The sequence below is a fragment of the Ambystoma mexicanum genome, chromosome 2q (assembly GCF_040938575.1).
Source record: "Ambystoma mexicanum isolate Mex_15411 chromosome 2q, UKY_AmexF1_1, whole genome shotgun sequence".
Classification (NCBI taxonomy): Eukaryota; Metazoa; Chordata; class Amphibia; order Caudata; family Ambystomatidae; genus Ambystoma; species Ambystoma mexicanum.
This window is the reverse complement of record NC_090924.1, coordinates 186,389,918-186,415,663: the sequence shown is the minus strand read 5'-3', so window position 1 is coordinate 186,415,663 and position 25,746 is coordinate 186,389,918. Positions and strand designations below refer to the sequence as shown.

The following is a 25,746-nucleotide window of genomic DNA, read 5'->3' as shown; positions in this document are numbered from 1 at the left end:
TGATTGAGGAACCCTTTAGCCATGTCTCCCTAAGTTACCGAGGTCCAGAAAAATTCCACCCTCAGCTCTCATAGAGAGGTCCTTGGCCGATCGTGGCCGATCAGGGCCGTGAAGGGTCGGGGTGACTGCACACTGCCTCACCTTTTCACTGCTTTCTACAGCGGTAATGCTTTTGCAGAAGGGACCTGTACAAGTGATTTTATTCTGCGCTGTGGGAAAGTGACATTTAACCACTGGCATTAAGCAAACGACTTGCGCTGCTCAACGCACATACATGCAGAGAAATCATTTCATGTTTTTTGGGGAAGGTCTAGAGGGTCCTGCTGATTATTTATGAAGCTGTACGCTACTCTTGCTTTTACAGAGAGTCTTCCCTGCCCAGGAATGTTTAAGGCATACTGTATATCCCTCCCTTACAATGAAAACTCTCTTAAAAGCACAGAGGTACATAGGAATGGATCTGTTAAGAAATGAAACGAAAAACCTGGACAAAATGTCGAAACGGGTAGGATTTGGATTTAGCACATCTGACTGTGAGTCAGTTAATTGTATCTCTTCACCCACTGACCCCCTTTCCTTTTGTGTAATCCTTTTGCTCTCAATAGGATTTTCCAAAGTGGCTTTCATATAAAAGATCATAGACCTGCATTTTGTGGCACACAAGCCTCATATCCCGTTGCTCTTTATAAATTCACATCATCTCCCACCAATACAAGCTGTAAAAGATTTTCAGGGCTTAGCCAAGCAAACTAGACTCGGGTCGAAGGTTAAGCAATCCTTAAATCAGCAGCAGAGTTAACATTGAAATCAGCCTCAGAATCTCTTAAAGGATGGTCCAACATCTGTTGCTTGCAGCACGCAATGGGGGCAGCCTGGGTGCTGACAGCTTAAGCCAGCTCCTGTTCTTGCCTTGTCCTTGATCCAGCCATGGGCCCACATGCACTCAGGGGAATAGAGTGTTTCTCGTGTCTATGGGTCTGCCGTGATGCTCTCACGCTTGCATCACCCAGCCTTCGTGATGGGGAGGGTGTGTCAATTTGCAAGCACCCTGCAGCATGAATCTGTTTATCTTTAAATATAATTGCCATTAAACCAAACCCTTTAGGACCGGATCAATACGGCAGAAAAAGAATGCTGATGTATTGCTGTTTGCCTCTTAATTTCATACCATCCAACATATAAATGGTGTTTGGTCAATGATTTGCCATATCAAATGTCCTTATGTCACAGGCAGAAAGTTCAGAGGTCCTAATCAATGGTTTGGTTGGCTCTCCCTTTGCGCTTGCCTTAAGGCGCCAGCACCAGAGGCTGCCCGATTGCGCCCTGAAAGCAACCAATGTTGACCCATCCTTTAAGAGATTCTGAGGCTGATTTCAATGTTATTTTTGCTGCTGATTTAACGATTGCTCAACCTTCGACCCACGTCTAGTTTCCTTGGCTATGCCCTTGACATCTTTTACAGCTTGCATTGGTGGGAGATGATGTGAGTTTATCGAGAGCAACGGGATATGAGGCATGTGGGCCATAAAAAACAGCTCTGGGATTTTTTTTTAATAAGAAAGCCCCTTTAAGTAGGGAACTTTGGATGGACAGCCCTGCTGAGAGCAAAAGGATTACACAAAAGATAAGGGGGTCAGTGGGTCAAGGGATAGCACATCTGACTGTGAGTCAGTTTATTGTTAGTCCAAATCCTACCTGTTTCAACATTTTCCCAGGCTTTTTGTTTAATTTCTTAACAGATCCATTCCTATGTAGCTCAGCAACACATGTACTAATATTGGAATGATAATGGGAACATTGAATTGGCCCCTGCTCTGAAGGATGACACGTACATTTGTAAAGCATTCACTATTTTTAGCACATGACGGGACAGAAACTTTGTTAATTTGCAAGTCTTTATTTTTTAATTCATCTTTTTTGATGAAGATTGAAATTGTATGTTCATAGGGGCTGACGCCTGGGCAGCGGCAGGCAATTTGGAGAACAGAAATATTATTCATACATATTAAACAACAACACAATACATTTTGCGCCAAATTCAACACTAATGCCTCAGGAGCCTTTTACTTGTGAGTCCTAGTGACTGAATGAACAGCCCCGTCCCCTTCAATTTCTTGACTTGTACTTTTAGAAGTAGCACGGTTCCCATTCGACCAAATTCAGTATTATCACTTTCCCCATTGTTGTGCACGCCAGCGTAAACTGCTTTAAGGTGCTATTTGCAAACATCGCTCTGAACTACAGCTTTATTTGCTTCTAGGCCTTTATCTTTAATTGGGGCTGAGCAGTGTACTCTGGATTTGGCTGCTTTTAGTTGGTTGATTTCTTTTTTGATTTCTGTAACCTTCAAAGAGTCCCATTATGAAATACCATTGTCAGAATATGCTACAGTGCATGAAAACTTAAAATAAATGGTTGTGAGAGGGAGAGGGAGAGGGGGAGGGAGGGGGCGGGGGGAGAAAGAGAGCGGGCGGGAGGGAGGAAGGAGGGAGGGAAGGAGGAAGGGAGAGAGAGAGAGAGACAGAGAGAGAGGAAACAAAGAAAATATGGTATTCGGGGGTTGGGGGGCTATGTTTTTACATGGAAAAGATTTTAGGCTTTTAATCAAGTGGAAATGGCTCTGTGGCTGGTATCTCAGCCTGTTGATGCTTTGTTGAGTTGCTTGGAACATGCAAGGAAGGAGACCTGAAGCACTCCCAACCAGGTTGCATGTCTCCAAGTTACTGAAATCCCACAGACCTCCTCCCTGTGCCACAAAGTTCTGGGCACTGAGCTCTGTAGTTCCCCACAAGTCGCAAAGCACCCCAGATTTACTTTCTCAAAGTTGCTAGTGACTGCTACCCCACCTCGACCACTATATTTTCCCCAGATACTTGCTACTGTGGAGTAAGCAGGGCTAATAAAGAGGGAGAGGGGGTTTGCCTATGCAAATCATCTGCCAGGATCCTACCTGGCAGGTCATTCCATCTTACCAGCTGACACCTGGGCAGCAGCAGGTAATTTGGAGAACAGACATATACGGACAGGCCACAAAGCAAAGGTTGGGCCGTTGATTGAGGATCCCTTTAGCCATGCCTCCCTAAGTTACCGAGGTCCAGAAAAATTCCACCCTCAGCTCTCATAGAGAGGTCCTTGGCCGATCGTGGCCGATCAGGGGAGTAAAGGGTCGGGGGTGACTGCACACTGCCTCACCTTTTCACTGCTTTCTACAGTGGTAATGCTTTTGCAGAAGGGGCCAGTACAAGTGATTTTGTTCTGCGCTGTGGGAAAGTGGTTAATGTCAGTGGATAAATGTCAAACTACTTGCGCTGTTCAACACACATACATGCAGAGAAATAATGTTATGTTTTTTGGGGAAGATCTAGAGGGTCCTGCTGATGATTTATTAAACTGTCTGCTACTCTTTCTTTTACATAGAGTCTTCCCTGCCCAGGAATGTTTAAGGCATATTGTATGTCCCTCCCTTACAATGAAAACTCTGTTGAAAGCACAGAGGTACATAGGAATGGATCTGTTAAGAAATGAAACAAAAAGCCTGGAAAATGTCGAACCAGGTAGTATTTGGACTTACAAAAGACGGACTCACAGTCAAATGTGCTATCCGTTGACCCACTGACCCCCTTACCTTTTGTGTAATACTTTTGCTCTCAGTAGGGTTGTCCAAAGTTCTCTTCTTAAAGCGGCTTTCTTATAAAAAATCCTAGACCTGCTTTTTGTGGCACACATGCCTCATATCCCGTTGCTCTTGATAAACTCACATCATCTCCCCCCAATACAAGCTGTAAAAGATTTCCAGGCCTTATCCGAGCAAACTAGACGTGGGTCGAAGGTTCAGCAATCCTTAAATCAGCAGTAAAGTTAACATTGAAATCAGCCTCAGAATCTCTTCAAGGATGGTCCAACATCTATTGCTTACAGGGCTCAATCGGACAGCTTCTGGCACTGATGCCTTAAGCCACTTCCTGTTGTTGCCTTGTCCTTGATACAGCCATGGGCCCACATACACTCAGTGGTACAGAGTTTTTCTCATGTCTATGGGTCTATTGTGATGCTCTCAGGCTTGCATCACCCAGCCATTGTGATGGGGAGGGGTGTCATTTTGCAAGCACCCTGGAGCATGAATCTGTATATCTTCAAATATAATTGGCATTAAACCAAACCCTTTAGGACCAGATCAATACAGCAGCAAAGAATGCTTATTCATTGTTGTTTCCCTCTTCATTTCATACCACCCGATATTTAAATGGTGTTTGGACTTTCTACCCTCTGACATAAGGACATTTGGTATGGCAAACCTTTGACTAGATGTCCTAATCAATGGTTTGATTGACTCTCCCTTTGCACTTGCTTCAGCAACACATGTACTAATATTGGAATGATAATGTGAACATTAAATTGTCCCCTGCTCTAAAGGATGACACGCACATTCGTAAAGCATTCACTATTTTTGGCACATGACAGGACAGAAACTTTCTTAATTTGCAAGTCTTTATTTTTTAATACATGTTTTTTTAATGAAGATTGAAATTGTATGTTCATACATATTACACGACAACACACTACATTTTGCGCCAAATTCAACACTCATGCCTCAGGAGCCTTTTACTTGTGAGTCCTATTGACTGAATGAACAGCCCCCTCTCCTTCAATTTCTTGACTTGTACTTTTAGAAGTGGCAAGCTTCTTTTGTTTTTTTATCCCATTTTACCAAACTCCGTTTTATCAGTTTCCACCTTGTTGTGCACTCCAGCGTAAACTGCTTTAAGGTGCTATTTGCAAACATTGTTCTGAACTACAGCTTTACTTGCTTCTAGGCCTTAATCTTTAATTGGGGCTGAGCAGTGTACTCTGGCTTTGGCTGCTTTTAGTTGGTTGGTTTCTTTTTTGATTTCTGTAACTTTCAAAGAGTCCCATTGTGAAATACCGTTGTCAGAATGTGCTACAGTGCATGAAAACTTAAAATAAATGGTTGTGAGAGGGAGAGGGGGAGGGAGGGGGCGGGGGGAGAAAGAGAGCGGGCGGGAGGGGGAAGGTTAAGGAGGGAGGGAGAGAGAGAGAGAGAGAGAGAGAGAGAGAGAGAGAGAGAGAGAGAGAGAGAGAAAAAACAAAGAAAATATGGTATTCGGGGGGGCTATGTTTTTACATGGAAAAGATTTTAGGCTTTTAATCAAGTGGAAAGAGGCTCTGTGGCTGGTATCTCAGCCTGTTGATGCTTTGTTGAGTTGCTTGGAACATGCAACAAAGGTGACCTGAAGCACTCCCGACCAGGTTGCATGTCTCTAATTTACTGAAATCCCACAGACCTCCTCCGTGTGCCACAAAGTACCTGAGCTCTGCAGTTGTTCCCCACAAGTCGCCAAGCTCCCCAGATTTACTTTCTCAGAGTTGCTAGTTACTGCTACCCCACCTCGACCACTATATTTTCCCCAGATACTTGCTACTGTGCAGAAAGCAGGGCTAAGAGAGAGGGAGAAGGGGTGTGCCTATGCAAATCATCTGCCAGGATCATTCCTGGGAGGTCATTCCATCCCACCAAATGACACCCGAGCAGCGGCACATAATTTGGAGAACAGAAATATTCGGACAGGCCACAAAGCAAAGGCTGGGCCGTTGATTGAGGAACCCTTTAGCCATGTCTCCCTAAGTTACCGAGGTCCAGAAAAATTCCACCCTCAGCTCTCATAGAGAGGTCCTTGGCCGATCGTGGCCGATCAGGGCCGTGAAGGGTCGGGGTGACTGCACACTGCCTCACCTTTTCACTGCTTTCTACAGCGGTAATGCTTTTGCAGAAGGGACCTGTACAAGTGATTTTATTCTGCGCTGTGGGAAAGTGACATTTAACCACTGGCATTAAGCAAACGACTTGCGCTGCTCAACGCACATACATGCAGAGAAATCATTTCATGTTTTTTGGGGAAGGTCTAGAGGGTCCTGCTGATTATTTATGAAGCTGTACGCTACTCTTGCTTTTACAGAGAGTCTTCCCTGCCCAGGAATGTTTAAGGCATACTGTATATCCCTCCCTTACAATGAAAACTCTGTTAAAAGCACAGAGGTACATAGGAATGGATCTGTTAAGAAATGAAACGAAAAACCTGGACAAAATGTCGAAACGGGTAGGATTTGGACTTAGCACATCTGACTGTGAGTCAGTTAATTGTATCTCTTCACCCACTGACCCCCTTTCCTTTTGTGTAATCCTTTTGCTCTCAATAGGATTTTCCAAAGTGGCTTTCATATAAAAGATCATAGACCTGCATTTTGTGGCACACAAGCCTCATATCCCGTTGCTCTTTATAAATTCACATCATCTCCCACCAATACAAGCTGTAAAAGATTTTCAGGGCTTAGCCAAGCAAACTAGACTTGGGTCGAAGGTTAAGCAATCCTTAAATCAGCAGCAGAGTTAACATTGAAATCAGCCTCAGAATCTCTTAAGGGATGGTCCAACATCTGTTGCTTGCAGCACGCAATGGGGCAGCCTGGGTGCTGACAGCTTAAGCCAGCTCCTGTTCTTGCCTTGTCCTTGATCCAGCCATGGGCCCACATGCACTCAGAGGAATAGAGTGTTTCTCGTGTCTATGGGTCTGCCGTGATGCTCTCACGCTTGCATCACCCAGCCTTCGTGATGGGGAGGGTGTGTCAATTTGCAAGCACCCTGCAGCATGAATCTGTTTATCTTTAAATATAATTGCCATTAAACCAAACCCTTTAGGACCGGATCAATATGGCAGAAAAAGAATGCTGATGTATTGCTGTTTGCCTCTTAATTTCATACCATCCAACATATAAATGGTGTTTGGTCAATGATTTGCCATATCAAATGTCCTTATGTCACAGGCAGAAAGTTCAGAGGTCCTAATCAATGGTTTGGTTGGCTCTCCCTTTGCGCTTGCCTTAAGGCGCCAGCACCAGAGGCTGCCCGATTGCGCCCTGAAAGCAACCAATGTTGACCCATCCTTTAAGAGATTCTGAGGCTGATTTCAATGTTATTTTTGCTGCTGATTTAACGATTGCTCAACCTTCGACCCACGTCTAGTTTCCTTGGCTATGCCCTTGACATCTTTTACAGCTTGCATTGGTGGGAGATGATGTGAGTTTATCGAGAGCAACGGGATATGAGGCATGTGGGCCATAAAAAACAGCTCTGGGATTTTTTTTTAATAAGAAAGCCCCTTTAAGTAGGGAACTTTGGATGGACAGCCCTGCTGAGAGCAAAAGGATTACACAAAAGATAAGGGGGTCAGTGGGTCAAGGGATAGCACATCTGACTGTGAGTCAGTTTATTGTTAGTCCAAATCCTACCTGTTTCAACATTTTTCCAGGCTTTTTGTTTAATTTCTTAACAGATCCATTCCTATGTAGCTCAGCAACACATGTACTAATATTGGAATGATAATGGGAACATTGAATTGGCCCCTGCTCTGAAGGATGACACGTACATTTGTAAAGCATTCACTATTTTTAGCACATGACGGGACAGAAACTTTGTTAATTTGCAAGTCTTTATTTTTTAATTCATCTTTATTGATGAAGATTGAAATTGTATGTTCATAGGGGCTGACGCCTGGGCAGCGGCAGGCAATTTGGAGAACAGAAATATTATTCATACATATTAAACAACAACACAATACATTTTGCGCCAAATTCAACACTAATGCCTCAGGAGCCTTTTACTTGTGAGTCCTAGTGACTGAATGAACAGCCCCGTCCCCTTCAATTTCTTGACTTGTACTTTTAGAAGTGGCACGGTTCCCATTCGACCAAATTCAGTATTATCACTTTCCCCATTGTTGTGCACGCCAGCGTAAACTGCTTTAAGGTGCTATTTGCAAACATCGCTCTGAACTACAGCTTTATTTGCTTCTAGGCCTTTATCTTTAATTGGGGCTGAGCAGTGTACTCTGGATTTGGCTGCTTTTAGTTGGTTGATTTCTTTTTTGATTTCTGTAACCTTCAAAGAGTCCCATTGTGAAATACCATTGTCAGAATATGCTACAGTGCATGAAAACTTAAAATAAATGGTTGTGAGAGGGAGAGGGAGAGGGGGAGGGAGGGGGCGGGGGGAGAAAGAGAGCGGGCGGGAGGGAGGAAGGAGGGAGGGAAGGAGGAAGGGAGAGAAAGAGAGAGACAGAGAGAGAGGAAACAAAGAAAATATGGTATTCGGGGGTTGGGGGGCTATGTTTTTACATGGAAAAGATTTTAGGCTTTTAATCAAGTGGAAATGGCTCTGCCTGTTGATGCTTTGTTGAGTTGCTTGGAACATGCAAGGAAGGAGACCTGAAGCACTCCCAACCAGGTTGCATGTCTCCAAGTTACTGAAATCCCACAGACCTCCTCCCTGTGCCACAAAGTTCTGGGCACTGAGCTCTGTAGTTCCCCACAAGTCGCAAAGCACCCCAGATTTACTTTCTCAAAGTTGCTAGTGACTGCTACCCCACCTCGACCACTATATTTTCCCCAGATACTTGCTACTGTGGAGTAAGCAGGGCTAATAAAGAGGGAGAGGGGGTTTGCCTATGCAAATCATCTGCCAGGATCCTACCTGGCAGGTCATTCCATCTTACCAGCTGACACCTGGGCAGCGGCAGGTAATTTGGAGAACAGACATATACGGACAGGCCACAAAGCAAAGGTTGGGCCGTTGATTGAGGATCCCTTTAGCCATGCCTCCCTAAGTTACCGAGGTCCAGAAAAATTCCACCCTCAGCTCTCATAGAGAGGTCCTTGGCCGATCGTGGCCGATCAGGGGAGTAAAGGGTCGGGGGTGACTGCACACTGCCTCACCTTTTCACTGCTTTCTACAGTGGTAATGCTTTTGCAGAAGGGGCCAGTACAAGTGATTTTGTTCTGCGCTGTGGGAAAGTGGTTAATGTCAGTGGATAAATGTCAAACTACTTGCGCTGTTCAACACACATACATGCAGAGAAATAATGTTATGTTTTTTGGGGAAGATCTAGAGGGTCCTGCTGATGATTTATTAAACTGTCTGCTACTCTTTCTTTTACATAGAGTCTTCCCTGCCCAGGAATGTTTAAGGCATATTGTATGTCCCTCCCTTACAATGAAAACTCTGTTGAAAGCACAGAGGTACATAGGAATGGATCTGTTAAGAAATGAAACAAAAAGCCTGGAAAATGTCGAACCAGGTAGTATTTGGACTTACAAAAGACGGACTCACAGTCAAATGTGCTATCCGTTGACCCACTGACCCCCTTACCTTTTGTGTAATACTTTTGCTCTCAGTAGGGTTGTCCAAAGTTCTCTTCTTAAAGCGGCTTTCTTATAAAAAATCCTAGACCTGCTTTTTGTGGCACACATGCCTCATATCCCGTTGCTCTTGATAAACTCACATAATCTCCCCCCAATACAAGCTGTAAAAGATTTCCAGGCCTTATCCGAGCAAACTAGACGTGGGTCGAAGGTTCAGCAATCCTTAAATCAGCAGTAAAGTTAACATTGAAATCAGCCTCAGAATCTCTTCAAGGATGGTCCAACATCTATTGCTTACAGGGCTCAATCGGACAGCTTCTGGCACTGATGCCTTAAGCCACTTCCTGTTGTTGCCTTGTCCTTGATACAGCCATGGGCCCACATACACTCAGTGGTACAGAGTTTTTCTCATGTCTATGGGTCTATTGTGATGCTCTCAGGCTTGCATCACCCAGCCATTGTGATGGGGAGGGGTGTCATTTTGCAAGCACCCTGGAGCATGAATCTGTATATCTTCAAATATAATTGGCATTAAACCAAACCCTTTAGGACCAGATCAATACAGCAGCAAAGAATGCTTATTCATTGTTGTTTCCCTCTTCATTTCATACCACCCGATATTTAAATGGTGTTTGGACTTTCTACCCTCTGACATAAGGACATTTGGTATGGCAAACCTTTGACTAGATGTCCTAATCAATGGTTTGATTGACTCTCCCTTTGCACTTGCTTCAGCAACACATGTACTAATATTGGAATGATAATGTGAACATTAAATTGTCCCCTGCTCTAAAGGATGACACGCACATTCGTAAAGCATTCACTATTTTTGGCACATGACAGGACAGAAACTTTCTTAATTTGCAAGTCTTTATTTTTTAATACATGTTTTTTTAATGAAGATTGAAATTGTATGTTCATACATATTACACGACAACACAATACATTTTGCGCCAAATTCAACACTCATGCCTCAGGAGCCTTTTACTTGTGAGTCCTATTGACTGAATGAACAGCCCCCTCTCCTTCAATTTCTTGACTTGTACTTTTAGAAGTGGCACGCTTCTTTTGTTTTTTTATCCCATTTTACCAAACTCCGTTTTATCAGTTTCCACCTTGTTGTGCACTCCAGCGTAAACTGCTTTAAGGTGCTATTTGCAAACATTGTTCTGAACTACAGCTTTACTTGCTTCTAGGCCTTAATCTTTAATTGGGGCTGAGCAGTGTACTCTGGCTTTGGCTGCTTTTAGTTGGTTGGTTTCTTTTTTGATTTCTGTAACTTTCAAAGAGTCCCATTGTGAAATACCGTTGTCAGAATGTGCTACAGTGCATGAAAACTTAAAATAAATGGTTGTGAGAGGGAGAGGGGGAGGGAGGGGGCGGGGGGAGAAAGAGAGCGGGCGGGAGGGGGAAGGTTAAGGAGGGAGGGAGAGAGAGAGAGAGAGAGAGAGAGAGAGAGAGAGAGAGAGAAAAAACAAAGAAAATATGGTATTCGGGGGGGCTATGTTTTTACATGGAAAAGATTTTAGGCTTTTAATCAAGTGGAAAGAGGCTCTGTGGCTGGTATCTCAGCCTGTTGATGCTTTGTTGAGTTGCTTGGAACATGCAACAAAGGTGACCTGAAGCACTCCCGACCAGGTTGCATGTCTCTAATTTACTGAAATCCCACAGACCTCCTCCATGTGCCACAAAGTACCTGAGCTCTGCAGTTGTTCCCCACAAGTCGCCAAGCTCCCCAGATTTACTTTCTCAGAGTTGCTAGTTACTGCTACACCACCTCGACCACTATATTTTCCCCAGATACTTGCTACTGTGCAGAAAGCAGGGCTAAGAGAGAGGGAGAAGGGGTGTGCCTATGCAAATCATCTGCCAGGATCATTCCTGGGAGGTCATTCCATCCCACCAAATGACACCCGAGCAGCGGCACATAATTTGGAGAACAGAAATATTCGGACAGGCCACAAAGCAAAGGCTGGGCCGTTGATTGAGGAACCCTTTAGCCATGTCTCCCTAAGTTACCGAGGTCCAGAAAAATTCCACCCTCAGCTCTCATAGAGAGGTCCTTGGCCGATCGTGGCCGATCAGGGCCGTGAAGGGTCGGGGTGACTGCACACTGCCTCACCTTTTCACTGCTTTCTACAGCGGTAATGCTTTTGCAGAAGGGACCTGTACAAGTGATTTTATTCTGCGCTGTGGGAAAGTGACATTTAACCACTGGCATTAAGCAAACGACTTGTGCTGCTCAACGCACATACATGCAGAGAAATCATTTCATGTTTTTTGGGGAAGGTCTAGAGGGTCCTGCTGATTATTTATGAAGCTGTACGCTACTCTTGCTTTTACAGAGAGTCTTCCCTGCCCAGGAATGTTTAAGGCATACTGTATATCCCTCCCTTACAATGAAAACTCTGTTAAAAGCACAGAGGTACATAGGAATGGATCTGTTAAGAAATGAAACGAAAAACCTGGACAAAATGTCGAAACGGGTAGGATTTGGACTTAGCACATCTGACTGTGAGTCAGTTAATTGTATCTCTTCACCCACTGACCCCCTTTCCTTTTGTGTAATCCTTTTGCTCTCAATAGGATTTTCCAAAGTGGCTTTCATATAAAAGATCATAGACCTGCATTTTGTGGCACACAAGCCTCATATCCCGTTGCTCTTTATAAATTCACATCATCTCCCACCAATACAAGCTGTAAAAGATTTTCAGGGCTTAGCCAAGCAAACTAGACTTGGGTCGAAGGTTAAGCAATCCTTAAATCAGCAGCAGAGTTAACATTGAAATCAGCCTCAGAATCTCTTAAGGGATGGTCCAACATCTGTTGCTTGCAGCACGCAATGGGGCAGCCTGGGTGCTGACAGCTTAAGCCAGCTCCTGTTCTTGCCTTGTCCTTGATCCAGCCATGGGCCCACATGCACTCAGAGGAATAGAGTGTTTCTCGTGTCTATGGGTCTGCCGTGATGCTCTCACGCTTGCATCACCCAGCCTTCGTGATGGGGAGGGTGTGTCAATTTGCAAGCACCCTGCAGCATGAATCTGTTTATCTTTAAATATAATTGCCATTAAACCAAACCCTTTAGGACCGGATCAATATGGCAGAAAAAGAATGCTGATGTATTGCTGTTTGCCTCTTAATTTCATACCATCCAACATATAAATGGTGTTTGGTCAATGATTTGCCATATCAAATGTCCTTATGTCACAGGCAGAAAGTTCAGAGGTCCTAATCAATGGTTTGGTTGGCTCTCCCTTTGCGCTTGCCTTAAGGCGCCAGCACCAGAGGCTGCCCGATTGCGCCCTGAAAGCAACCAATGTTGACCCATCCTTTAAGAGATTCTGAGGCTGATTTCAATGTTATTTTTGCTGCTGATTTAACGATTGCTCAACCTTCGACCCACGTCTAGTTTCCTTGGCTATGCCCTTGACATCTTTTACAGCTTGCATTGGTGGGAGATGATGTGAGTTTATCGAGAGCAACGGGATATGAGGCATGTGGGCCATAAAAAACAGCTCTGGGATTTTTTTTTAATAAGAAAGCCCCTTTAAGTAGGGAACTTTGGATGGACAGCCCTGCTGAGAGCAAAAGGATTACACAAAAGATAAGGGGGTCAGTGGGTCAAGGGATAGCACATCTGACTGTGAGTCAGTTTATTGTTAGTCCAAATCCTACCTGTTTCAACATTTTTCCAGGCTTTTTGTTTAATTTCTTAACAGATCCATTCCTATGTAGCTCAGCAACACATGTACTAATATTGGAATGATAATGGGAACATTGAATTGGCCCCTGCTCTGAAGGATGACACGTACATTTGTAAAGCATTCACTATTTTTAGCACATGACGGGACAGAAACTTTGTTAATTTGCAAGTCTTTATTTTTTAATTCATCTTTATTGATGAAGATTGAAATTGTATGTTCATAGGGGCTGACGCCTGGGCAGCGGCAGGCAATTTGGAGAACAGAAATATTATTCATACATATTAAACAACAACACAATACATTTTGCGCCAAATTCAACACTAATGCCTCAGGAGCCTTTTACTTGTGAGTCCTAGTGACTGAATGAACAGCCCCGTCCCCTTCAATTTCTTGACTTGTACTTTTAGAAGTGGCACGGTTCCCATTCGACCAAATTCAGTATTATCACTTTCCCCATTGTTGTGCACGCCAGCGTAAACTGCTTTAAGGTGCTATTTGCAAACATCGCTCTGAACTACAGCTTTATTTGCTTCTAGGCCTTTATCTTTAATTGGGGCTGAGCAGTGTACTCTGGATTTGGCTGCTTTTAGTTGGTTGATTTCTTTTTTGATTTCTGTAACCTTCAAAGAGTCCCATTGTGAAATACCATTGTCAGAATATGCTACAGTGCATGAAAACTTAAAATAAATGGTTGTGAGAGGGAGAGGGAGAGGGGGAGGGAGGGGGCGGGGGGAGAAAGAGAGCGGGCGGGAGGGAGGAAGGAGGGAGGGAAGGAGGAAGGGAGAGAAAGAGAGAGACAGAGAGAGAGGAAACAAAGAAAATATGGTATTCGGGGGTTGGGGGGCTATGTTTTTACATGGAAAAGATTTTAGGCTTTTAATCAAGTGGAAATGGCTCTGCCTGTTGATGCTTTGTTGAGTTGCTTGGAACATGCAAGGAAGGAGACCTGAAGCACTCCCAACCAGGTTGCATGTCTCCAAGTTACTGAAATCCCACAGACCTCCTCCCTGTGCCACAAAGTTCTGGGCACTGAGCTCTGTAGTTCCCCACAAGTCGCAAAGCACCCCAGATTTACTTTCTCAAAGTTGCTAGTGACTGCTACCCCACCTCGACCACTATATTTTCCCCAGATACTTGCTACTGTGGAGTAAGCAGGGCTAATAAAGAGGGAGAGGGGGTTTGCCTATGCAAATCATCTGCCAGGATCCTACCTGGCAGGTCATTCCATCTTACCAGCTGACACCTGGGCAGCGGCAGGTAATTTGGAGAACAGACATATACGGACAGGCCACAAAGCAAAGGTTGGGCCGTTGATTGAGGATCCCTTTAGCCATGCCTCCCTAAGTTACCGAGGTCCAGAAAAATTCCACCCTCAGCTCTCATAGAGAGGTCCTTGGCCGATCGTGGCCGATCAGGGGAGTAAAGGGTCGGGGGTGACTGCACACTGCCTCACCTTTTCACTGCTTTCTACAGTGGTAATGCTTTTGCAGAAGGGGCCAGTACAAGTGATTTTGTTCTGCGCTGTGGGAAAGTGGTTAATGTCAGTGGATAAATGTCAAACTACTTGCGCTGTTCAACACACATACATGCAGAGAAATAATGTTATGTTTTTTGGGGAAGATCTAGAGGGTCCTGCTGATGATTTATTAAACTGTCTGCTACTCTTTCTTTTACATAGAGTCTTCCCTGCCCAGGAATGTTTAAGGCATATTGTATGTCCCTCCCTTACAATGAAAACTCTGTTGAAAGCACAGAGGTACATAGGAATGGATCTGTTAAGAAATGAAACAAAAAGCCTGGAAAATGTCGAACCAGGTAGTATTTGGACTTACAAAAGACGGACTCACAGTCAAATGTGCTATCCGTTGACCCACTGACCCCCTTACCTTTTGTGTAATACTTTTGCTCTCAGTAGGGTTGTCCAAAGTTCTCTTCTTAAAGCGGCTTTCTTATAAAAAATCCTAGACCTGCTTTTTGTGGCACACATGCCTCATATCCCGTTGCTCTTGATAAACTCACATAATCTCCCCCCAATACAAGCTGTAAAAGATTTCCAGGCCTTATCCGAGCAAACTAGACGTGGGTCGAAGGTTCAGCAATCCTTAAATCAGCAGTAAAGTTAACATTGAAATCAGCCTCAGAATCTCTTCAAGGATGGTCCAACATCTATTGCTTACAGGGCTCAATCGGACAGCTTCTGGCACTGATGCCTTAAGCCACTTCCTGTTGTTGCCTTGTCCTTGATACAGCCATGGGCCCACATACACTCAGTGGTACAGAGTTTTTCTCATGTCTATGGGTCTATTGTGATGCTCTCAGGCTTGCATCACCCAGCCATTGTGATGGGGAGGGGTGTCATTTTGCAAGCACCCTGGAGCATGAATCTGTATATCTTCAAATATAATTGGCATTAAACCAAACCCTTTAGGACCAGATCAATACAGCAGCAAAGAATGCTTATTCATTGTTGTTTCCCTCTTCATTTCATACCACCCGATATTTAAATGGTGTTTGGACTTTCTACCCTCTGACATAAGGACATTTGGTATGGCAAACCTTTGACTAGATGTCCTAATCAATGGTTTGATTGACTCTCCCTTTGCACTTGCTTCAGCAACACATGTACTAATATTGGAATGATAATGTGAACATTAAATTGTCCCCTGCTCTAAAGGATGACACGCACATTCGTAAAGCATTCACTATTTTTGGCACATGACAGGACAGAAACTTTCTTAATTTGCAAGTCTTTATTTTTTAAAACATGTTTTTTTAATGAAGATTGAAATTGTATGTTCATACATATTACACGACAACACAATACATTTTGCGCCAAATTCAACACTCATGCCTCAGGAGCCTTTTACTTGTGAGTCCTATTGACTGAATGAACAGCCCCCTCTCCTTCAATTTCTTGACTTGTACTTTTAGAAGTGGCACGCTTCTTTTGTTTTTTTATCCCATTTTACCAAACTCCGTTTTATCAGTTTCCACCTTGTTGTGCACTCCAGCGTAAACTGCTTTAAGGTGCTATTTGCAAACATTGTTCTGAACTACAGCTTTACTTGCTTCTAGGCCTTAATCTTTAATTGGGGCTGAGCAGTGTACTCTGGCTTTGGCTGCTTTTAGTTGGTTGGTTTCTTTTTTGATTTCTGTAACTTTCAAAGAGTCCCATTGTGAAATACCGTTGTCAGAATGTGCTACAGTGCATGAAAACTTAAAATAAATGGTTGTGAGAGGGAGAGGGGGAGGGAGGGGGCGGGGGGAGAAAGAGAGCGGGCGGGAGGGGGAAGGTTAAGGAGGGAGGGAGAGAGAGAGAGAGAGAGAGAGAGAGAGAGAGAGAGAGAGAAAAAACAAAGAAAATATGGTATTCGGGGGGGCTATGTTTTTACATGGAAAAGATTTTAGGCTTTTAATCAAGTGGAAAGAGGCTCTGTGGCTGGTATCTCAGCCTGTTGATGCTTTGTTGAGTTGCTTGGAACATGCAACAAAGGTGACCTGAAGCACTCCCGACCAGGTTGCATGTCTCTAATTTACTGAAATCCCACAGACCTCCTCCGTGTGCCACAAAGTACCTGAGCTCTGCAGTTGTTCCCCACAAGTCGCCAAGCTCCCCAGATTTACTTTCTCAGAGTTGCTAGTTACTGCTACACCACCTCGACCACTATATTTTCCCCAGATACTTGCTACTGTGCAGAAAGCAGGGCTAAGAGAGAGGGAGAAGGGGTGTGCCTATGCAAATCATCTGCCAGGATCATTCCTGGGAGGTCATTCCATCCCACCAAATGACACCCGAGCAGCGGCACATAATTTGGAGAACAGAAATATTCGGACAGGCCACAAAGCAAAGGCTGGGCCGTTGATTGAGGAACCCTTTAGCCATGTCTCCCTAAGTTACCGAGGTCCAGAAAAATTCCACCCTCAGCTCTCATAGAGAGGTCCTTGGCCGATCGTGGCCGATCAGGGCCGTGAAGGGTCGGGGTGACTGCACACTGCCTCACCTTTTCACTGCTTTCTACAGCGGTAATGCTTTTGCAGAAGGGACCTGTACAAGTGATTTTATTCTGCGCTGTGGGAAAGTGACATTTAACCACTGGCATTAAGCAAACGACTTGCGCTGCTCAACGCACATACATGCAGAGAAATCATTTCATGTTTTTTGGGGAAGGTCTAGAGGGTCCTGCTGATTATTTATGAAGCTGTACGCTACTCTTGCTTTTACAGAGAGTCTTCCCTGCCCAGGAATGTTTAAGGCATACTGTATATCCCTCCCTTACAATGAAAACTCTGTTAAAAGCACAGAGGTACATAGGAATGGATCTGTTAAGAAATGAAACGAAAAACCTGGACAAAATGTCGAAACGGGTAGGATTTGGACTTAGCACATCTGACTGTGAGTCAGTTAATTGTATCTCTTCACCCACTGACCCCCTTTCCTTTTGTGTAATCCTTTTGCTCTCAATAGGATTTTCCAAAGTGGCTTTCATATAAAAGATCATAGACCTGCATTTTGTGGCACACAAGCCTCATATCCCGTTGCTCTTTATAAATTCACATCATCTCCCACCAATACAAGCTGTAAAAGATTTTCAGGGCTTAGCCAAGCAAACTAGACTTGGGTCGAAGGTTAAGCAATCCTTAAATCAGCAGCAGAGTTAACATTGAAATCAGCCTCAGAATCTCTTAAGGGATGGTCCAACATCTGTTGCTTGCAGCACGCAATGGGGCAGCCTGGGTGCTGACAGCTTAAGCCAGCTCCTGTTGTTGCCTTGTCCTTGATCCAGCCATGGGCCCACATGCACTCAGAGGAATAGAGTGTTTCTCGTGTCTATGGGTCTGCCGTGATGCTCTCACGCTTGCATCACCCAGCCTTCGTGATGGGGAGGGTGTGTCAATTTGCAAGCACCCTGCAGCATGAATCTGTTTATCTTTAAATATAATTGCCATTAAACCAAACCCTTTAGGACCGGATCAATACGGCAGAAAAAGAATGCTGATGTATTGCTGTTTGCCTCTTAATTTCATACCATCCAACATATAAATGGTGTTTGGTCAATGATTTGCCATATCAAATGTCCTTATGTCACAGGCAGAAAGTTCAGAGGTCCTAATCAATGGTTTGGTTGGCTCTCCCTTTGCGCTTGCCTTAAGGCGCCAGCACCAGAGGCTGCCCGATTGCGCCCTGAAAGCAACCAATGTTGACCCATCCTTTAAGAGATTCTGAGGCTGATTTCAATGTTATTTTTGCTGCTGATTTAACGATTGCTCAACCTTCGACCCACGTCTAGTTTCCTTGGCTATGCCCTTGACATCTTTTACAGCTTGCATTGGTGGGAGATGATGTGAGTTTATCGAGAGCAACGGGATATGAGGCATGTGGGCCATAAAAAACAGCTCTGGGATTTTTTTTTAATACGAAAGCCCCTTTAAGTAGGGAACTTTGGATGGACAGCCCTGCTGAGAGCAAAAGGATTACACAAAAGATAAGGGGGTCAGTGGGTCAAGGGATAGCACATCTGACTGTGAGTCAGTTTATTGTTAGTCCAAATCCTACCTGTTTCAACATTTTTCCAGGCTTTTTGTTTAATTTCTTAACAGATCCATTCCTATGTAGCTCAGCAACACATGTACTAATATTGGAATGATAATGGGAACATTGAATTGGCCCCTGCTCTGAAGGATGACACGTACATTTGTAAAGCATTCACTATTTTTAGCACATGACGGGACAGAAACTTTGTTAATTTGCAAGTCTTTATTTTTTAATTCATCTTTATTGATGAAGATTGAAATTGTATGTTCATAGGGGCTGACGCCTGGGCAGCGGCAGGCAATTTGGAGAACAGAAATATTATTCATACATATTAAACAACAACACAATACATTTTGCGCCAAATTCAACACTAATGCCTCAGGAGCCTTTTACTTGTGAGTCCTAGTGACTGAATGAACAGCCCCGTCCCCTTCAATTTCTTGACTTGTACTTTTAGAAGTGGCACGGTTCCCATTCGACCAAATTCAGTATTATCACTTTCCCCATTGTTGTGCACGCCAGCGTAAACTGCTTTAAGGTGCTATTTGCAAACATCGCTCTGAACTACAGCTTTATTTGTTTCTAGGCCTTTATCTTTAATTGGGGCTGAGCAGTGTACTCTGGATTTGGCTGCTTTTAGTTGGTTGATTTCTTTTTTGATTTCTGTAACCTTCAAAGAGTCCCATTGTGAAATACCATTGTCAGAATATGCTACAATGCATGAAAACTTAAAATAAATGGTTGTGAGAGGGAGAGGGAGAGGGGGAGGGAGGGGGCGGGGGGAGAAAGAGAGCGGGCGGGAGGGAGGAAGGAGGGAGGGAAGGAGGAAGGGAGAGAGAGAGACAAAGAGAGAGGAAACAAAGAAAATATGGTATTCGGGGGTTGGGGGGCTATGTTTTTACATGGAAAAGATTTTAGGCTTTTAATCAAGTGGAAATGGCTCTGCCTGTTGATGCTTTGTTGAGTTGCTTGGAACATGCAAGGAAGGAGACCTGAAGCACTCCCAACCAGATTGCATGTCTCCAAGTTACTGAAATCCCACAGACCTCCTCCCTGTGCCACAAAGTTCTGGGCACTGAGCTCTGTAGTTCCCCACAAGTCGCAAAGCACCCCAGATTTACTTTCTCAAAGTTGCTAGTGACTGCTACCCCACCTCGACCACTATATTTTCCCCAGATACTTGCTACTGTGGAGTAAGCAGGGCTAATAAAGAGGGAGAGGGGGTTTGCCTATGCAAATCATCGGCCAGGATCCTACCTGGCAGGTCATTCCATCTTACCAGCTGACACCTGGGCAGCGGCAGGTAATTTGGAGAACAGACATATACGGACAGGCCACAAAGCAAAGGTTGGGCCGTTGATTGAGGATCCCTTTAGCCATGCCTCCCTAAGTTACCGAGGTCCAGAAAAATTCCACCCTCAGCTCTCATAGAGAGGTCCTTGGCCGATCGTGGCCGATCAGGGGAGTAAAGGGTCGGGGGTGACTGCACACTGCCTCACCTTTTCACTGCTTTCTACAGTGGTAATGCTTTTGCAGAAGGGGCCAGTACAAGTGATTTTGTTCTGCGCTGTGGGAAAGTGGTTAATGTCAGTGGATAAATGTCAAACTACTTGCGCTGTTCAACACACATACATGCAGAGAAATAATGTTATGTTTTTTGGGGAAGATCTAGAGGGTCCTGCTGATGATTTATTAAACTGTCTGCTACTCTTTCTTTTACATAGAGTCTTCCCTGCCCAGGAATGTTTAAGGCATATTGTATGTCCCTCCCTTACAATGAAAACTCTGTTGAAAGCACAGAGGTACATAGGAATGGATCTGTTAAGAAATGAAACAAAAAGCCTGGAAAATGTCGAACCAGGTAGTATTTGGACTTACAAAAGACGGACTCACAGTCAAATGTGCTATCCGTTGACCCACTGACCCCCTTACCTTTTGTGTAATACTTTTGCTCTCAGTAGGGTTGTCCAAAGTTCTCTTCTTAAAGCGGCTTTCTTATAAAAAATCCTAGACCTGCTTTTTGTGGCACACATGCCTCATATCCCGTTGCTCTTGATAAACTCACATAATCTCCCCCCAATACAAGCTGTAAAAGATTTCCAGGCCTTATCCGAGCAAACTAGACGTGGGTCGAAGGTTCAGCAATCCTTAAATCAGCAGTAAAGTTAACATTGAAATCAGCCTCAGAATCTCTTCAAGGATGGTCCAACATCTATTGCTTACAGGGCTCAATCGGACAGCTTCTGGCACTGATGCCTTAAGCCACTTCCTGTTGTTGCCTTGTCCTTGATACAGCCATGGGCCCACATACACTCAGTGGTACAGAGTTTTTCTCATGTCTATGGGTCTATTGTGATGCTCTCAGGCTTGCATCACCCAGCCATTGTGATGGGGAGGGGTGTCATTTTGCAAGCACCCTGGAGCATGAATCTGTATATCTTCAAACATAATTGGCATTAAACCAAACCCTTTAGGACCAGATCAATACAGCAGCAAAGAATGCTTATTCATTGTTGTTTCCCTCTTCATTTCATACCACCCGATATTTAAATGGTGTTTGGACTTTCTACCCTCTGACATAAGGACATTTGGTATGGCAAACCTTTGACTAGATGTCCTAATCAATGGTTTGATTGACTCTCCCTTTGCACTTGCTTCAGCAACACATGTACTAATATTGGAATGATAATGTGAACATTAAATTGTCCCCTGCTCTAAAGGATGACACGCACATTCGTAAAGCATTCACTATTTTTGGCACATGACAGGACAGAAACTTTCTTAATTTGCAAGTCTTTATTTTTTAATACATGTTTTTTTAATGAAGATTGAAATTGTATGTTCATACATATTACACGACAACACAATACATTTTGCGCCAAATTCAACACTCATGCCTCAGGAGCCTTTTACTTGTGAGTCCTATTGACTGAATGAACAGCCCCCTCTCCTTCAATTTCTTGACTTGTACTTTTAGAAGTGGCACGCTTCTTTTGTTTTTTTATCCCATTTTACCAAACTCCGTTTTATCAGTTTCCACCTTGTTGTGCACTCCAGCGTAAACTGCTTTAAGGTGCTATTTGCAAACATTGTTCTGAACTACAGCTTTACTTGCTTCTAGGCCTTAATCTTTAATTGGGGCTGAGCAGTGTACTCTGGCTTTGGCTGCTTTTAGTTGGTTGGTTTCTTTTTTGATTTCTGTAACTTTCAAAGAGTCCCATTGTGCAATACCGTTGTCAGAATGTGCTACAGTGCATGAAAACTTAAAATAAATGGTTGTGAGAGGGAGAGGGGGCGGGGGGAGAAAGAGAGCGGGCGGGAGGGGGAAGGTTAAGGAGGGAGGGAGAGAGAGAGAGAGAGAGAGAGAGAGAGAGAGAGAGAGAGAGAGAGAGAGAGAGAGAGAGAGAGAGAGAGAGAGAGAGAGAGAGAGAGAGAGAGAGAAAACAAAGAAAATATGGTATTCGGGGGGGCTATGTTTTTACATGGAAAAGATTTTAGGCTTTTAATCAAGTGGAAAGAGGCTCTGTGGCTGGTATCTCAGCCTGTTGATGCTTTGTTGAGTTGCTTGGAACATGCAACAAAGGTGACCTGAAGCACTCCCGACCAGGTTGCATGTCTCTAATTTACTGAAATCCCACAGACCTCCTCCGTGTGCCACAAAGTACCTGAGCTCTGCAGTTGTTCCCCACAAGTCGCCAAGCTCCCCAGATTTACTTTCTCAGAGTTGCTAGTTACTGCTACCCCACCTCGACCACTATATTTTCCCCAGATACTTGCTACTGTGCAGAAAGCAGGGCTAAGAGAGAGGGAGAAGGGGTGTGCCTATGCAAATCATCTGCCAGGATCATTCCTGGGAGGTCATTCCATCCCACCAAATGACACCCGAGCAGCGGCACATAATTTGGAGAACAGAAATATTCGGACAGGCCACAAAGCAAAGGCTGGGCCGTTGATTGAGGAACCCTTTAGCCATGTATCCCTAAGTTACCGAGGTCCAGAAAAATTCCACCCTCAGCTCTCATAGAGAGGTCCTTGGCCGATCGTGGCCGATCAGGGCCGTGAAGGGTCGGGGTGACTGCACACTGCCTCACCTTTTCACTGCTTTCTACAGCGGTAATGCTTTTGCAGAAGGGACCTGTACAAGTGATTTTATTCTGCGCTGTGGGAAAGTGACATTTAACCACTGGCATTAAGCAAACGACTTGCGCTGCTCAACGCACATACATGCAGAGAAATAATGTTATGTTTTTTGGGGAAGATCTAGAGGGTCCTGCTGATGATTTATTAAACTGTCTGCTACTCTTTCTTTTACATAGAGTCTTCCCTGCCCAGGAATGTTTAAGGCATATTGTATGTCCCTCCCTTACAATGAAAACTCTGTTGAAAGCACAGAGGTACATAGGAATGGATCTGTTAAGAAATGAAACAAAAAGCCTGGAAAATGTCGAACCAGGTAGTATTTGGACTTACAAAAGACGGACTCACAGTCAAATGTGCTATCCGTTGACCCACTGACCCCCTTACCTTTTGTGTAATACTTTTGCTCTCAGTAGGGTTGTCCAAAGTTCTCTTCTTAAAGCGGCTTTCTTATAAAAAATCCTAGACCTGCTTTTTGTGGCACACATGCCTCATATCCCGTTGCTCTTGATAAACTCACATCATCTCCCCCCAATACAAGCTGTAAAAGATTTCCAGGCCTTATCCGAGCAAACTAGACGTGGGTCGAAGGTTCAGCAATCCTTAAATCAGCAGTAAAGTTAACATTGAAATCAGCCTCAGAATCTCTTCAAGGATGGTCCAACATCTATTGCTTACAGGGCTCAATCGGACAGCTTCTGGCACTGATGCCTTAAGCCACTTCCTGTTGTTGCCTTGTCCTTGATACAGCCATGGGCCCACATACACTCAGTGGTACAGAGTTTTTCTCATGTCTATGGGTCTATTGTGATGCTCTCAGGCTTGCATCACCCAGCCATTGTGATGGGGAGGGGTGTCATTTTGCAAGCACCCTGGAGCATGAATCTGTATATCTTCAAATATAATTGGCATTAAACCAAACCCTTTAGGACCAGATCAATACAGCAGCAAAGAATGCTTATTCATTGTTGTTTCCCTCTTCATTTCATACCACCCGATATTTAAATGGTGTTTGGACTTTCTACCCTCTGACATAAGGACATTTGGTATGGCAAACCTTTGACTAGATGTCCTAATCAATGGTTTGATTGACTCTCCCTTTGCACTTGCTTCAGCAACACATGTACTAATATTGGAATGATAATGTGAACATTAAATTGTCCCCTGCTCTAAAGGATGACACGCACATTCGTAAAGCATTCACTATTTTTGGCACATGACAGGACAGAAACTTTCTTAATTTGCAAGTCTTTATTTTTTAATACATGTTTTTTTAATGAAGATTGAAATTGTATGTTCATACATATTACACGACAACACACTACATTTTGCGCCAAATTCAACACTCATGCCTCAGGAGCCTTTTACTTGTGAGTCCTATTGACTGAATGAACAGCCCCCTCTCCTTCAATTTCTTGACTTGTACTTTTAGAAGTGGCAAGCTTCTTTTGTTTTTTTATCCCATTTTACCAAACTCCGTTTTATCAGTTTCCACCTTGTTGTGCACTCCAGCGTAAACTGCTTTAAGGTGCTATTTGCAAACATTGTTCTGAACTACAGCTTTACTTGCTTCTAGGCCTTAATCTTTAATTGGGGCTGAGCAGTGTACTCTGGCTTTGGCTGCTTTTAGTTGGTTGGTTTCTTTTTTGATTTCTGTAACTTTCAAAGAGTCCCATTGTGAAATACCGTTGTCAGAATGTGCTACAGTGCATGAAAACTTAAAATAAATGGTTGTGAGAGGGAGAGGGGGAGGGAGAGAGAGAGAGAGAGAGAGAGAGAGAGAGAGAAAAAACAAAGAAAATATGGTATTCGGGGGGGCTATGTTTTTACATGGAAAAGATTTTAGGCTTTTAATCAAGTGGAAAGAGGCTCTGTGGCTGGTATCTCAGCCTGTTGATGCTTTGTTGAGTTGCTTGGAACATGCAACAAAGGTGACCTGAAGCACTCCCGACCAGGTTGCATGTCTCTAATTTACTGAAATCCCACAGACCTCCTCCGTGTGCCACAAAGTACCTGAGCTCTGCAGTTGTTCCCCACAAGTCGCCAAGCTCCCCAGATTTACTTTCTCAGAGTTGCTAGTTACTGCTACCCCACCTCGACCACTATATTTTCCCCAGATACTTGCTACTGTGCAGAAAGCAGGGCTAAGAGAGAGGGAGAAGGGGTGTGCCTATGCAAATCATCTGCCAGGATCATTCCTGGGAGGTCATTCCATCCCACCAAATGACACCCGAGCAGCGGCACATAATTTGGAGAACAGAAATATTCGGACAGGCCACAAAGCAAAGGCTGGGCCGTTGATTGAGGAACCCTTTAGCCATGTCTCCCTAAGTTACCGAGGTCCAGAAAAATTCCACCCTCAGCTCTCATAGAGAGGTCCTTGGCCGATCGTGGCCGATCAGGGCCGTGAAGGGTCGGGGTGACTGCACACTGCCTCACCTTTTCACTGCTTTCTACAGCGGTAATGCTTTTGCAGAAGGGACCTGTACAAGTGATTTTATTCTGCGCTGTGGGAAAGTGACATTTAACCACTGGCATTAAGCAAACGACTTGCGCTGCTCAACGCACATACATGCAGAGAAATCATTTCATGTTTTTTGGGGAAGGTCTAGAGGGTCCTGCTGATTATTTATGAAGCTGTACGCTACTCTTGCTTTTACAGAGAGTCTTCCCTGCCCAGGAATGTTTAAGGCATACTGTATATCCCTCCCTTACAATGAAAACTCTGTTAAAAGCACAGAGGTACATAGGAATGGATCTGTTAAGAAATGAAACGAAAAACCTGGACAAAATGTCGAAACGGGTAGGATTTGGACTTAGCACATCTGACTGTGAGTCAGTTAATTGTATCTCTTCACCCACTGACCCCCTTTCCTTTTGTGTAATCCTTTTGCTCTCAATAGGATTTTCCAAAGTGGCTTTCATATAAAAGATCATAGACCTGCATTTTGTGGCACACAAGCCTCATATCCCGTTGCTCTTTATAAATTCACATCATCTCCCACCAATACAAGCTGTAAAAGATTTTCAGGGCTTAGCCAAGCAAACTAGACTTGGGTCGAAGGTTAAGCAATCCTTAAATCAGCAGCAGAGTTAACATTGAAATCAGCCTCAGAATCTCTTAAGGGATGGTCCAACATCTGTTGCTTGCAGCACGCA

At 44.1% G+C, this 25,746-nt stretch overlaps 5 non-coding genes across 5 annotated transcripts; all 5 read left to right on the top strand.

Annotated features, from left to right (window-relative positions):
• Positions 1-4,344: 4,344 nt before the first annotated feature.
• Positions 4,345-4,449, top strand: LOC138570779 (U6 spliceosomal RNA). Its single transcript, XR_011303808.1, has one exon. It is a non-coding gene; the product is annotated as a U6 spliceosomal RNA (small nuclear RNA).
• Positions 4,450-9,939: 5,490 nt separating this feature from the next.
• Positions 9,940-10,044, top strand: LOC138570778 (U6 spliceosomal RNA). Its single transcript, XR_011303807.1, has one exon. It is a non-coding gene; the product is annotated as a U6 spliceosomal RNA (small nuclear RNA).
• A 5,478-nt stretch (positions 10,045-15,522) lies between these two features.
• LOC138570776 (U6 spliceosomal RNA) lies at positions 15,523-15,627 on the top strand. The gene has a single exon (XR_011303806.1). It is a non-coding gene; the product is annotated as a U6 spliceosomal RNA (small nuclear RNA).
• A 5,474-nt stretch (positions 15,628-21,101) lies between these two features.
• On the top strand, positions 21,102-21,206 carry LOC138570775 (U6 spliceosomal RNA). The gene has a single exon (XR_011303805.1). It is a non-coding gene; the product is annotated as a U6 spliceosomal RNA (small nuclear RNA).
• Positions 21,207-23,693: 2,487 nt separating this feature from the next.
• LOC138570774 (U6 spliceosomal RNA) lies at positions 23,694-23,798 on the top strand. Its single transcript, XR_011303804.1, has one exon. It is a non-coding gene; the product is annotated as a U6 spliceosomal RNA (small nuclear RNA).
• The last annotated feature ends 1,948 nt before the right edge of the window (positions 23,799-25,746 follow it).